The sequence below is a fragment of the Colias croceus genome, chromosome 16 (assembly GCF_905220415.1).
Source record: "Colias croceus chromosome 16, ilColCroc2.1".
NCBI lineage: Eukaryota > Metazoa > Arthropoda > Insecta > Lepidoptera > Pieridae > Colias > Colias croceus.
In genome coordinates, this window is record NC_059552.1 from 4,325,194 (window position 1) to 4,340,861 (window position 15,668).

Here is a 15,668-nt window from a genome sequence, read left to right on the forward strand (position 1 = left end):
TCGTAAACATTATAACGTCGTGGTTGGTTAGAGGGAAATATTTACATGCGCATTGAGATTCAAATATTCCGTTTTGATCTTGCAAATGAGCTCACGTCTAAAGGCCGGGCAAAGGTTTTAGTTTTAAGAGACGAGGGAGCATGGACTGGGCCGGAATGGAATAACTTGTCCGTCGGCAAACTGCCAAAAATCATCGCAAGCTTCATTCTCTTTATTTGCAGGCTCGCTGAACGACAATCTCTGCGTGCAGGGTGCACTAACGTTCCATAATCGATACTGATACACACCTCCATAGATCCAATGCTCGATCTAACACACAGATATTTTATTTGATTACGAGTTTGGGACCGACTTTCGGAAAGTTCGTGGTACCGTGCACGGACGAAGTTGGAAGTTCAAAATATGCTCCGGATTGTGAGTCGAAATAAACTTATCCGCTCATAATGAGGGTACGGCTAACTTCTTCGGGTTTTAATTTCTAATGAGCTTTACTGTGACAAAGTTGTGCGGAGGCTATTTTAGTATATGATTTTAAATGGAAATCCGAATTCGCCTGCATTACGAAAGTTTGACAGTCATAAAAGTGTAAGTGGATAAAATTGAATATTTTGTAAGTAGGTAATAGCACGGAACGTCACAGAGGCGGTGATGTGAGATATCAAATTATAAGAGGTTGTTGACGCATGCGCGTTGGTAGCCGTCACCCCTAACATCCAGTCTGCTCGACGCTTGTGCCCTCTCCGAACGAGCCTGCGCGATGCGCGAAAACCAATTTTAACACTCGCGCATTCGGTTTTAAAACCAGCGTTCCTAATTCGAACTTTGAAATTGTTATAATAAACAGTATCCCCGGGCTTTATTTTTTTTATTTCGTGGGACTAAAAATGTTGTGCCAGTGACTGAGGAATAAGTGTTATTTGACACTTTTAAAGTGCTGTGAAGTGCGGTGAAACTATTTTTGTTTTCTCAAATTTAAATTGTTTGGTCGGTAAGAAATTGAAAATATATTTAATCTGAGCTCAAAAATATTTTATCTTACAGTCAGTAGAGACAATTTCAATTTACCGCTGTGGTACATAATATTGTAGAGTTCATTTTTTAGTAACGATTTTAGCGCGAACTTAGTTCTCTATTTTGAACATTTAAATTTTATTTAAAGTTGAAAGAAATACCTGCAGGTTTCTGCAATTGTTATCAATATAATTATATGATTTAAAAACAATTTAATTATGATAAGAATTTACTTATAAATTTACAAAGAATAGAAAAAATTCGATCACGAAGCGGACGAGGAATTTACTTTCTCTAGCCAATACTTTTGTTAAAAAGGTAATAAAACATGATAGGAAGATAAATTTAGTTTTTTTAAGTTAATGACAAAACATAAAATTAATAAATGATTAACTTTTATAATTTACATTTCTTTTACGACTACAAATCATTATATTTTTTTATATTAAATACGCTTATTGAAATGCTTTTACCTACCAATTTGTTAACTCTTGATTACCTTATACTAAAAATGTGAATATTTTATGAAATGTATTATTATTATGGTAGGCTTTTACTTGGGATAGGTTGGGAATGGGAAGTATTGTTCTCATGTTTATGGCTCCTCCATATAACAAAGAATAGTATTTTACTACATTCAAGCGTAAAAAGGAGAATTTAAATGCAAATACGTATTTATATATTATTAAGGAATAAGAAAATAGCTTTTTACTCGCATTAGTGAATGGAATAATCAAAGACGTCTTAAACAGACCCAAAATTAATAGTTTAATTATATATCTATTAAAATATAGACCAGCTGAATGATATCATATTATTTTTCAATCTCCAGATCTTTTCATACATGTCAATAAGAAGTATACACACACATACACACTTACGAATCTTATATTTCATTGCATAGTTAATTACGGAGTTACAGCTCATCCATACTATCCATACTAATATTATAAATGCGAAAGTTACTCTGTCTGTCTGTCTGTTACTCAATCATGCCTAAACTACTGAACCAATTTGCATGAAATTTGGTATGGAGATATTTTGATACCCGAAAAAGGACATAGGCTACCTTTTATTGCAAATATGTACCACGAGCGAAGCCGGGGCCGACCACTAGTAATACATAAAGTAGTAATAGTTTTGGAAAGCTTTCGGTCTTGCGTTTAATTTCTTCACGGATAATTTGGATTTTCTATTGAATTAAATTATTGTAGTGACGAAAATCTCGCATTCAATTATGGTAGTGCTAAAAGAGGGTGAGAAGCTCTTGCGCAGTTTTTTTCTAATTTTAGTCTAGATAAAAGAGATAAAACTAAATGAGAATGCTCAAACTGACATTTACTGGAATCTTTTAAAATTAAAACTTTAAAATTCTTTGCTCTAAATTAAAATATTTACTGTGAAATTCCCGTCTGCATATATTGCGTTCTCGCATCACTGTTGTTGTTACTTTTTATCTGAATTATTTCAATGAAAATGAATGCAATGTACCATTTTGTTTGGTATACTTTATTATTATTTTTGACTGATTATATTTATTCTTAAAATTATTACTTACATAAAAAAATAAAGAAAAAATTATATGTTGTATTCCATACGGTACTATATTATATAAGTATACGGTTGAACAGCAAAACCGTTTGGTATCTTAGGGTAACAACTATATCCTTATTAAATGTACCCAGATTTTACCCGGGACGAGCCATTGTCAAAAGTATTCTAAGTATCTTATAATGATGAAACACGTTTTGCGTAGGTTTCTCTAAAACTTCATCCGTCTACATTCAATGTTCGCGTTCATAATTGTAGTTATTCTATAGTGTTACCTTAATAATTAAATTATCTACAAAATGTAGGTACGATAAACTTTACCAACGTAAAAGAGAACGGAAAATAAAACTATTACAAAGTAACATAAAGAAGGCTTAAGGTAAAATGGTTCTAAGTTATTGTCTGTGTTTACACAAGCGTGTAAAATTTATCCAAATCTAGACTTATTTTTTATATTATAAATAATACCTAGTATTTTGATAATATTTAATTGTGATTAATTTGGTTGATGGATTAATTATAATATTCGAATAGCTTTCTTACCTCGATTTATTCTCCTATAAATCATGCTAATATATCATGTTTTTCTGTTCCATATTATGTGCTCATTCTTCACTTATTAGATTGTTGTTTCGACTAGCAATAGCTAATGCCAGATAATAATATAACGTTTTTATTTATGTAGCTATTATTAATCTATTTGTATTTCAATACTAGCGGTACGCCCCGGCTTCACCCGTGGTACATGTTTACGTTCTCTCCGTAAGAACCATCTTCATACTTCAAGGGATATTATGAAAAAAATATTAAAGAAATCGGTTCAGCCGTTCTGCGCTTATCAACACATTTTGCAATTAATTTTTATGTTTTCTTATTATTTCATCCGATTTGAAGGCGTGAAAAAACTTGCAAACGGATAGATTTGTACTAACTTATATTTCTATTTTAACGAATAATAGATATATTCGATCTTTCTGTATAGACTATGACAGATTTATTTTTCTTTGTTTACTCTACAATATCAGCGGGGATTATGAAACATTTTTTAGTGAAAGAATCGAGTGATTCTTTTCTTCTAAGATTATAAACATATTTTATTTAGGAAATATAAATGTTTATTTTACATCACACTAGCTGACATAATATTACAGGAGTAACATTTCACTATAAAACGGTCAAGCAGTTTTAATATAAATTAGGTTCATAGGTCAATATCACTATAATTACCTACCTAGTACTTGTATTAGGTAAAAAAGCCTAAATCTTTTTATTCCCTAAACGTCAAACGATAGAAAAAACAAACTAAACAGCTATGGTATGAAAATGTATTTTCTTATCCACAATATGTTTTATTTATTTACAAAATATACATCCAAGTATGTTTATCAGGCTCACAGAAACTTTGTTTGGTTAAACTCTAAATGGTGTTGTGCGAAGTTGTTTGGTATATTTATTCATTTTTTTATTTTTCCTAGCCAATGCTCTTTGTAACATTTTCTGTGTTATTTTATCGTAGAGTCAAATATTGACATATATTTTTTTCCATTGTTGCAAAAACTTACTTGGTAATGGAAGTGAGATTCCGAATCCCTGATGGGATTTAACATTTCACATAGAAACACATTTAGTTTATTTTATTTTGTTTTGGAAACAAACAACGCTAATATATACAAATAGTATGAAAGAAAATCACATAACCGGTACCTATCACAGTTATAAAAATGCCGCGCAAATTTTAAAGTGTAGTGTTACTTATACCAAGTTATTGTAATACAAGAATATTTCGGCATTTTTGTATGGAAGATATCTATTATATTATACCTACGTGTAAGACAAGAAAACTATGTTGTAACGCTGTTTCACTATTCCTGTGAAGATCTCATTTCATCATAAACTTGTTGAAAAGCTAAATTCCGTAATGATTGGCACGACAGTTGCCGAAAATCAAAGTCTTTGACCTTTTGAAATGGATCTCATCTTGTAATGGGTTCTGAAAGAGTTTTAATTTGTATTGAATCTGATTGAAACGGATCCAATTAGAGATCGATCCATGCTTACCTAACTTTTAGCTTTATCTTTTACGCTCGTACAATCTTGCTAATGACTCTATTCAGCTGTCTTCAGTATGAAGACTCGTGATAATTTTTTAATAATATTAATGTGTCATTTTATTCATAGAGTTCGCTATTAGTGGATATCAAATTAACGATACTTGCGCGTGTAGGTACTAGTAGGGTTTTAATCCAAAAAGTTCTATAAGAAACGACATGTATGATGCTACGTAGGTAATGTAATAAATTCATAATATATTCTTATATTTATGTAAAGAAATATAAAAAGCTTTTCCTCCTCACTTATAGTAGATATTAGTATACGATACGAACATATACATTTCCGTCGTTTATTGAAATAAGCTCTGTTGGAGTTAGCGATAACCTCTTTAAATGTTATCATGTTCAAAAGGTAATCTGTTTATTTCCAAGACATCAACTATGTGTATATTTTACTTTTGCCTTTATTTTATTATAATTTATGGTTGGTTAGACGTCACAGAACACTTAAAGAAAAAATAAATAAAAGATTTTATCGTCAGAAACTGTTGACGTTTCCGGTTACATTACTTCTCATATTATAATAAATATATACAAACATTTAAATGATTGAATGAATATGTATTCAAATATAAATAAATCAATACATTTTTGTAAGTAAACGTTTTATATTCTTTTTAGCTCGATGCGTCGCCCATATAAATCACGTCGTTAATATTTATAGTCCATATATCACTGTAGCAAGTATTTTTTCAAAATGTCTAGCCTTTGTTATATAAAACATTATCTCAATCGGACTTCAGGGAGCTATATATACGTGGAATGTGGACTGTGGTGGTGAATTATAAAAGAAGGCTAACAGAATCAAATAAGATTCCGAAATAATGTACCGAGAGAAATATTACAAAAATTACTTTTATTTCTATGGGGAATCTGAACGTATAAAGATAAATAATAAAGTGGTACCAAAAACAAAAACATACATTGAACCTTTATGTTTATTAAAATAGATTAGAATTAAGTATAAAGTACGATGTAACAAATTATTTAGAATTATAAATTTGTAAATTGTAATGTAAACGTTTACTTTTTGGTCACAAAAGAATATGTTATTGTTCCAATGAAGTATAATAAATAAATAAATATTCCAGTCCAGACACGTTCAATATTCATGCGTGGGTGTCAATTTGGAGTGCAGTGTGCGATTTCTATGATCGGCTATCATTGTAGGTGTTTATTCATATGCGCCGTAATGACGGCAAGCATCGACGATCATTTTGGGCCAACGCTGCCCACTATGTAGAGGGCCCATAAGGAAACGTGCAGAAGTGACAAATAGGACTTTGACGAAATTTCCCCACAAATATTACCAAAATTGATGGATTCAACCCAGATTTGCCATTGATTAAAGAAAAAGAAACTTTATCTTCGAGCAAAATCACATCTTGATTATATTTGTCCCAGCTCACGATCCGTCAATCCCAAATTGTATCTATTCTGGATCAGAACGGGATTGAAAGATATATTATACCACAGACTAATAATAATATACTACGTATACAAGTTATACGGAAAACATAGAAGAATAGCCAGTATCTAAAGGATGGATTATAATATGATAGGTCTTTAGCTGCTTTTCACGTAACACGAAGACAATATTATTGTGTCGTTCTATGCTGTCTCTTTACGTTATCATATTGCCAAAGGCTATTTTACGTTCTAGCTTAACTAACTACAGTGCATATAGCTACATGATTTTTTTTATTATTTTACATATTGACAGTTAAAACACTTCTTAACCCGCCATTGGTGACCTTATATGTCTGTGAGACCGGGCAGTTAAAGAAACCCAAATATTTTTGTCACCGTTTATCGAATTACACTGTGGTTTCGAGTAGCTGCCTAATTTCGCGCCCCCTACCGCTAGTCTATCCCGCGAGAGCGACGCAGGCGCAGGTTACAGAGTTTTGGCCCCAACCCGGTGCGTGAGACCGGCGTCACCAAGTAAGTAAGTCAAATGGTTATTGTGTATTTTTTTATTTTACTCATTTTGTTAAAGCTGTTGTTGTAATTTATAGTTTAATCATATAATTCTATTATTAGTAAACGTATTGCTAGATTTGATCGATATTTTACAAGAAATTCTGTGTTTTTTGTTCAAATTGTGAACATTGTCTCAGCATGTCTTACGAAAGAAATCAGCGTCGTCTCCAGTGCCGTCTTTACCATAGGGGCACAGGGGGCCAGTGCCCAGGGCCCCCCATCGTCAGGGGGCCCCCCTGGAGGAAATGTAGGACTGACAATTTTTCTCACATAAATCTCAAAATATTTTATTAAAAAGCAATACAGCTTTTTAATGCCAGAACGTCAGATCATTTTCAGATTTATTCGAATCAAAACATCTATGTTATTACAAGGTTATTACATGGAATAATTCGAGTGATTCGAACACCATTAGGTATAATTAACTTATCAGACATTTACTCGAATTATTTATTTATTTATTAACGTAATCTAATATATATTATAAAGGCGAAAGTTTGTATGGATGTATGGATGTATGGATGCATGGATGTATGGATGTATGGATGTTTGTTACTCTTTCACGTAAAAACTACTGAACCGATTACAATGAAATTTAGCACACATATAGAGGGTAACTTGGATTAACACATAGGATAGTTTTTATCCCGGAAATCCCACGGGAACGGGAACTATGCGGGTTTTCCTTTGCAAACGCGGGCGAAGCCGCGGGCGGAAATCTAGTATAATATATTTTTACTTGAATTATTTTGAGATTTATGAAAATTACTAACAAGTCTAAGTTTACAGAATAGCATACAAGGGCGTTGTGACAAAACTTTAATCTCTGGGCCTCTAGACAAGTGGCAGAAACGCTAGAGAATAGAATCAACTATTGATACTAATTGATATAAGCTTATGACGTTTTGCTAATGTTTCGGTCACACTTCCAAGGACAACGACGACCACGACCAAAATTCCCATCCAGCCGAAATTTGGTGAAATTATTAAAAACACAATCTATACTTAATATAATAAAGCTGAAGAGTTTGTTTTTTTGTTTGAACGCGCTAATCTCGGGAACTACTGGTCCGATTTGAAAAATTATTTCGGTGCTAAATAGCCCACTTCTTTGGCAAGATTATAAGATACCAAAATCGTTGAATTACTCCATGACGTTACGGTATTGTTATGATGCAACCTTGAAATTTTACTCTCAACGCGCCTAAAGAAGTTTCACTTCAAAAATATATTAAAATTTCCTGACCTTCTGTTACTACGAAAAAATTTTTTCCTAAAAGTCAACAGATTAATATCTGTTGACTTTTTTTTTAGGTTTTTCGTGATTTTTACCGAAACGGTAAGTTTTATCATATAACTACTTTTACCCAAATTGTAGATCATAAAATTATCTATACAAAAGAATCAATACATTATTTTCCTAAGATGTAGCTTCCTACCATTTTCTAAGATATAACGATTTATAAACTCATTCCATCCTTATAATATGCACACGTTTCTTAAATCACTTCACACCTAAATGATTTTATGATAAAACTTATCGTTTCAGTATAAATCGCGAAATCACCTATTTTTTTATTTATTTATAACCTGGAATATGTTTTTTAATTCACGTACCGGAATGACAGTTAATTTTGAATTTTATTTTTAGTAATCCTTATTCCTTTGAACAATTTTACTAATTTTCTGCTGGATATGAAATTTTGTAGTTTTAAAGGTCCTAGAATTTAGTGAACTCTGTTCACACCGGACCATTTCTATACGAATAGATGACAAGCGTTTTGACTTTTGCCATTTGCCTAGGCTTTGAATAAATTATGTTAATAACGCACGCAATAATTTTGATCAATATGAAACGGCTACGAAAGAAAAAATCCAGATGCAAATTAAAAAGATAAATTTGAAAAAGAGAAAGGTATAAATTTATATAAGAACCGAACCGACTCGAACCCGCATCCTTCGCGCCATTCCGGGGCGGATGCTTGACCAACTCAGCCACTCGTGACCCGCCGCCGCGGCCGGAGCAATCGAATTTATTCTATTCCTTCAGTTTTATGTGTCTTAAGGGACACACCGCACGCCATCTATTGAGATGATTTAACAACCATCTCAACCAATATGAAGCACTTTTCAGTGAATACAATATTGTAACGATGGAACACGACCTTTTTTGTTGAATTTATATTTTATTTATAAAGCATTTGAGTGCCATAAAACCTAAAATATAAATTCAAAGAGAAAGGTAATTTGAAAAAGTAATTCTTAAAATATTTCTTAATTAAATTTAATTAAAGTCAACTTTGGAGCGCCATTACAGCAGCAGCGTTTCAAATGAATTATATAAAAAAAAATAAGGAAAAAAAGTTTCCTCAAAAGACCATATTATAATACAACATTGGTCAGAAGTAACTTTTTTGTAAAATGTATAAAAAAATGGAGCAAAAATTTTACATAGAAATTTTCTTTAAGTTTTCTTATTACTTCTTTAAGTTTCAATTTAGGGCAAAAACATAATATATAATTGTGGGAAAAAATTTGCGTACCTAGTTTGATTTCTTTATATTTCAAAGGGCCCCCAATTCTTGTGTGCCCAAGGGCCCCGGCATAGTCTAAGACGGCCCTGGTCGTCTCGAGGCTCTTTTGCAAGAAGCAGTATCTGATGAGGATAGATTACAAACGTCATTGGAAATTGAATCTGGAAGTGACTTCGAACCAGATAATTTCGAACCAGATCGCACGTAGTAGGTACCAATTTGCTCTAGTTGTTTGGCTGTTGAAGATGAGTGATTTTAGTATTGTATATTTATTTTTTTGGTCGAAGTATTACCATTTATGTTACTTCATTTTATGTTTTCAATGTCATAAGACTGACTAAGCCTAATTTTATTGTTAAATAATTAAGATTGTTGCTTTATTTTTGAGTTTTAAAAAACCTTTGTTAAAATACTTGAAAATTTTAGTTATTTCAAAGATATTGTCTTATGCTAATTAAAGATATTTGATTTATGAAATACCTATGTTTTATTGACAACAAAACATCAAATTTTATATCTATCCCAATAAAAAGTAGCATGAACTGTAAATTACAGAAAAACTCGTAGTCAAAAACCCCGGTGCGTGAGACCGGGGTCACCAACGGTGTAAGTCAAATTCACGTCACCAATGGCGGGTTAAAATGATGTTGAATTAAATAAATAGGTACATTAAAAGTTAGAAAACAAATATTTTCGAGAAACCATTCAATTTTTATGAAAAATAATAATTTATAGGGCGAAAAAATAAAGTCAACACAGCTCAGCGCGCGCCATTTTATAGGATCTAAGTATTCCGCACCTACGCATTAAAATCGATATGGTTTTAGTACTACAGAGAGAATCTTAAAGACTTTTTTACATATAGCTTAGAAATAGATTATAAACCTAAATTTTTTGAATTTGTAATATTAGTGTCAAAAAACGAAGAGTTATTTTTCGATAACATCATCTGTAGTGCCGTTTACAAAATGAATAGAACATTGTATTTATTATAATGTAATAATAGCAATAAATATTTGATTATTTTACTTTTATGCGTTATATAAATTGAGACGCATCACGTTTTCACAAAATTTCTTATAAATTCTGCACAAATTTAGGGAACATTGTATATTTCTTCCAAGTTGCAGAGAATTATTTCTTATCAGAGCACTATTGACCCGAATGCCATACTTTTTGGCACCCCGCTGCAGTTGACACACTTCGCTATCGATGTACGCTTACCAAACTTATTTACAGAAGCAATATACAATTACAAATTTGTACAAGGCCTCCTAAAGTCGATAAATTTCGAGTTGAACGCTGTGAATTACTTTTTTTCTCGAGTGCCATCATATGTTAGGTCAAGGGTCAGTCTCGGCAGACATTTTATATTAATTAAGTGTATAGGTACGTATTTTTATTTTACGATAAAAAGGTAGATACTTCAAGACTCTATCTTAGGTCATAAGTATATAATAAAAATAAATTAATATAAAAAAAATCAAATAACTTTCAGATATAAACTTGAAGCTTTTGATGTAGTACTTGGTTAAGCCTATAATATTTTAGGCCTTATTTCAAGAGATGTAAGGTATGTAATAACAAACCTATAATGCCTACATGCCTACTATACTACGCCTATACGTGTTTCAAGTCCGACAGTTCAACACTGATTGATCCTTCTCCGCTATACGCAAGCACACCCCGGACACTCCATACAAAATTATAGTTTTGACAGTCACACTGTAGAGACTGCAAATGTGTGTGTTAACTCTTTATGGTTGGCACATTTGTGACTAGCGTAAAAAAAAATTCGCGTTTTTCTGATGAAATACATCCGTAAACAGCACAATATCTAACCATTTTCTACGAAAAACGATAATCACAAATCCAAAATAATAAAATTGCTTTAAGTCAATTTGATTAATGTTGTCAATCTTCGTTGCGTTTCGTCTAAAGACGTCGTTGGTATCGTCCTTGCGGGGAAATGGGTACCATAACATGTCTGATCGTGCGGGGTGAGGTAAGTGTTTAATTTTGGCGGGAGGCGGAGAGTGTCCGTTCTGTAGCGTTTAGCTACTATTATGTATTCTGTGACGCAAGTATAATATAATATGCGTGTAGGATTAATAATTCAAATACCCTCATGTATACTCACTTAAAGCTCTATCCACTAATAAATAATTTAGATGTACATTTCTTAATTCTAATTCACTATTGAGATTTATCAAAGGATGTTTTCGTAATCAGTTTTATCAAAAAAAGTTCATTTTCTACTAGGCTGTGTTACAATAAAACTGCTAGTGTTTTCTTTATAGCTTTCTTATCTTTTGAAATAGTAATATAATAGTAAAATGCAAATTTTATACAACAAAATAACGAAATGGTTTTAGTAGATGGTACCTTGTGGGCTGTGGCAATTGTTCGCTCGCTGGCTCCCGTAGGAATAAATAATGGTTCAAAATTTTTCAGAGGCGCGAATGAGACCAAACTAAGAAGTTGTAAAACAATTTTATTATTATTAGGCAAACAATGTTTGATAAAATGAATGAGCCTATTCTAAATGAAAGATACGTTTTCAAAATGTTTGCGTTCCGTATTTTATTGAATAAATAAATATAAATGCAGCGTAAACCGATATTTGCAAATATTTTATAACTGATATATTATTAGTGCTGTTAAATTTATTTTTTGTTTAACCAAATATTCTTTTCGAATATTCGATGTGTAGTGAATTATAGATAAACTGAGTATTTTTTGTTTGCCTAAAAAATATTTTTTTTTTAGAAATAAAGCCGCTATTTGCACATTTATTTTAGTAATATTATATTATTTTTATACATAGCAATTTTAATATCTCGATCAATGGAATAGTTTACTTCTATATAAAAAGCTTAGATGTTAGCATGAATAAATAAATTAATGAATACTTTATTTGAACCTAACAGAAACAATACCGAAAGACAACATGTAGATACGTATTAAATTTGAATAAAAAAATTGTGGACGGTGTATGTTATAATTATACAACACCAACCAATAATTCGAACACATTAAAATTATATACAATTTACTTATAAATCTAAATTTAGTATTATGTAGATAGAAAGTCATACATTATATCTTAAACACCTCTTCTGAAAATTATAGACTTCGGAAAATAACTGCCGTTCAAAATTATAGTTAGTTTTAATAATGAATATCCATTTTTCGACATTCCAATAGTAATTATAGGTTTTAAACACGTATAATTGTATAGATATGAAAGATATATCGTAGTCTACGTAAATATTAAGGGCTGGTTGCTGATAACCTATACCCTTTTGATGAATATTTTCATAAACGTTATCTTCATGTAAACAGATAAATAGGCTAAACCAAATAAATCTAGAAGCTGTAAAACTGGCTACAAATTTTTGTAAAATTAAATAGTGTTAGAGGATAAAATAGCCTTTTCTCATATTCTATCGAAGGCGGCAAGCACTTAAAAGTAATCTAATTTCACAATAATTATAAAGTAAATAGGCGCCCTCTTTTTAGCAATGAAAAGTGCACTCGCCTATAATTAACTCGGCGTATCTGCTTAATTAAGCGTTGCGTTGGAGGAGCCCTCCACTGGATATTAATAGCTACGGAAAATGAGAACTCTGTAATAAAAAATATGCTTTTTCGGTCACTGGATTAGTTTTCTATCGGATTTTCGATAGACATTTATTATAATACGATGTCATTGTTATACAAATTAAATTTTGTATATTTTGCATTTGAAATAAGTTTTGTAAGACCGTTGTTTTTTCAAGGATAATAGAACCGATCAAGCTGTATTACTCACCAGTAAAGCTTCCATTAAATCCCCGGTTGCTATTCTAGCGATGCATAATCAATATGAAAAGCGATGCGGCACGGAAGGATAAATATTGAAAATTCAAAAGTTTAAAACCGATAATAGGATTTTACGGCGAATGTTTTCCGGGAACGTTGCTTAACGCGGCTCGGCTAAGTCTCACCACACAATCCGTTCTGATTGCACAAACGCTTTTCCGAAACGTAAAATTTTTACGTCCACACCGCGGCCCGGCGAAGTCGTATTTTAAATAAAGGTCCAAATTCGAGAGGAATCTTTGAATATTTCAAATGTAATTGACGGCAACGCGACGAGACGACGCAATTTTATTCAATTACAGATGAAATGTTACAAAACTTTTCTAGGTTTTATAAAAACTCCCGATTTTTCGTTGGAAACAGTTTTGAATTTAATCTCGTTTCTGATTAAAAAACTAGCTGGAAATATTTAATTTGTACGCTTTCATGAGTTTAAAGTACCGTAATTTGAATGAAATTCCTAAATTGAAAAAATAACAAAAGCTTTCGTCTCGATATTGCACATACTTCTAATCCTTCTAATACTGTGTAAAACAACGAATAAACTTTTTACATTTAGAATAGGTGTATGTGTTTGTAATCTCCATAGATTTTCTTGTGTTTTCTAAAAATGATAAGCTATGAATGGATAGTTTATTTACACGCTTCACACGTAAGGTTTGCCGCAGGCGACCGCCGAGGTCATAAACTGTATGAAAAACTGAGCTTAAACATGTTATAACCCACTCGTGTCCACCTCTCTTTATCATGTTCAAAGTCAGTAAAAGCAAGATAAACCCTTTAAGGGTGTAATACAAATTTTGCCTACTAAGCAATTACTCCCCTACCACGATAATTTACACCTGAGGGTTGCGATAGATGGAAACAAGGAATTTCCTAATAAAGCATAAATGTAGGGCGTATTAACACAAATTATTATTCGGAAAACTAATTATTAATACAATATACCTATTTGTTTTTACAAAACGAGTCAATGCTTATTTCTAATGATGAGATACTAATGCAATCGGAATGGCCAATTATTATTATATACAATGGTTGGTTTTAATTTCTTTTGGTTGGTTCTAATTGATTGTTGTTTTATTATTGTCCATCATTAAATACCCGACAAATGTTATAACATGTGCTATATTTTTGTATTTTTTTATTTTCCTACACTTTACGGTTTTATTTCTACATAATACTATAGTTGCAATTCTAAATGAACTCAAAAACTGACATAGTCAATCGTTTTGTTTATCTCAAAACTTGCTACTTGAAGTGAGAGCTTTTAAAAATATTCACGGATAAGTCAGACGATTTTAGAGAATGATGAGGCTATAATATCAGATAAGGTGCTCATAAATTTCCTTTGAAATTTTTATCTAGAATACGGAGACGCGGTAAATCCGTTATCCGTCGTCTAAGATCTAAAAGAAATCTCTATGCAAAATTTTAAGTTCCGAGCGCTTCAATGTAGTCAGTCAGGATTTTCACAGTATATTCACATTGTTTTTAAAGTGTATTTTTCTTTGGTATGTAGAGTATTTTATTTATTTTCAATAGGATAAATTATTTATAAAACTTAGTACACAGCCTCTATCAGTAAGTACTGATAGAGGCTGCGTATTAGTAATAAGTATTACTAATTACCTCGAAGAGTTTAAAAAAGACTGGCCTTCGAACCACAGTTTATCACTAGTTGGAAGGTCAGGGTCTCTACATTAAACTGTACCTATTTCTCGTTAATATTTTTTTAAAGAAATTGATAGGTATTTCAAATCAATTCCGTAGTTTATAAAATTAATCCTTTTAAAAGTCGTGCGATTAATAAGAGGTAATTACATTAAGAGGTACTTATACATCTCCTTTAACCTTCTAAATTATAGTTTACCATTCATATTAAACTTTAATTTACATATATTCAATACATACTACATATAAAATAAATATAATACCAAAGTTAAATATGGCCCGCATAATATGATATGACAATTTAGCTCGGGCAGATTTCTCCAAACTTATCTATTATACCGCTCGCTATCACAAAAGGTTCACATCGAAATGATATCATATCCCAATGAAAACGCCAACAAAGATATCCCACGCATGACATAATATAAGGACGAAGTATTCCAATTTTTTACTATACTCTTCAAGTTTATAGACCTGTGTAGTGTGTAGATAATCCTAAATTGTGGACAACGTAAGTAGTTCAGAGATAAATCTAAATAGTAGGTCTATTTACGAGATTTGTAGTCTCCCCATCGCAATGATTGTACAGGTAAGAAATAAGCTCACGACACTGTTTATCAAAAGAAATACAAGCCTCGGAGAATATTTATCGTCGAACGTAAGATCTCAATAGCACTATTCAACGCTTTTATTGGGCGCTTCGAAAACGTCTTCGCAACTCCGCATTCCTTGCAAATTTATATCATCCCGGTCCCTTCTTAGCCTGCAGTCGATTGGGGAAGTATAAATTCGCAATACTTGAAAGCGAGGATTCTTTTCTCCGCCATTCTTTAATGAAAAATATTAGCCATAGTTCCCGGTCTCCATTTATTACTTATACTATTATTTTACCGTATTTTTCTCGACATAATAGCGAAATAGGAGGCAAAAATTGAGTGCG

At 31.8% G+C, this 15,668-nt stretch overlaps 1 protein-coding gene across 2 annotated transcripts in view; it reads left to right on the forward strand.

The window, feature by feature from the left end:
• Window positions 1–746: 746 nt before the first annotated feature.
• LOC123698501 (hemicentin-2-like) overlaps window positions 747–15,668 on the forward strand; it is a 75,959-nt gene continuing 61,037 nt past the window's right edge. For both annotated transcript variants that reach the window (XM_045645151.1, XM_045645152.1), the window contains exon 1: window positions 747–988. The gene's annotated coding sequence lies outside the window, so the exon portion shown is untranslated. The remainder of the gene's footprint in view (window positions 989–15,668) is intronic.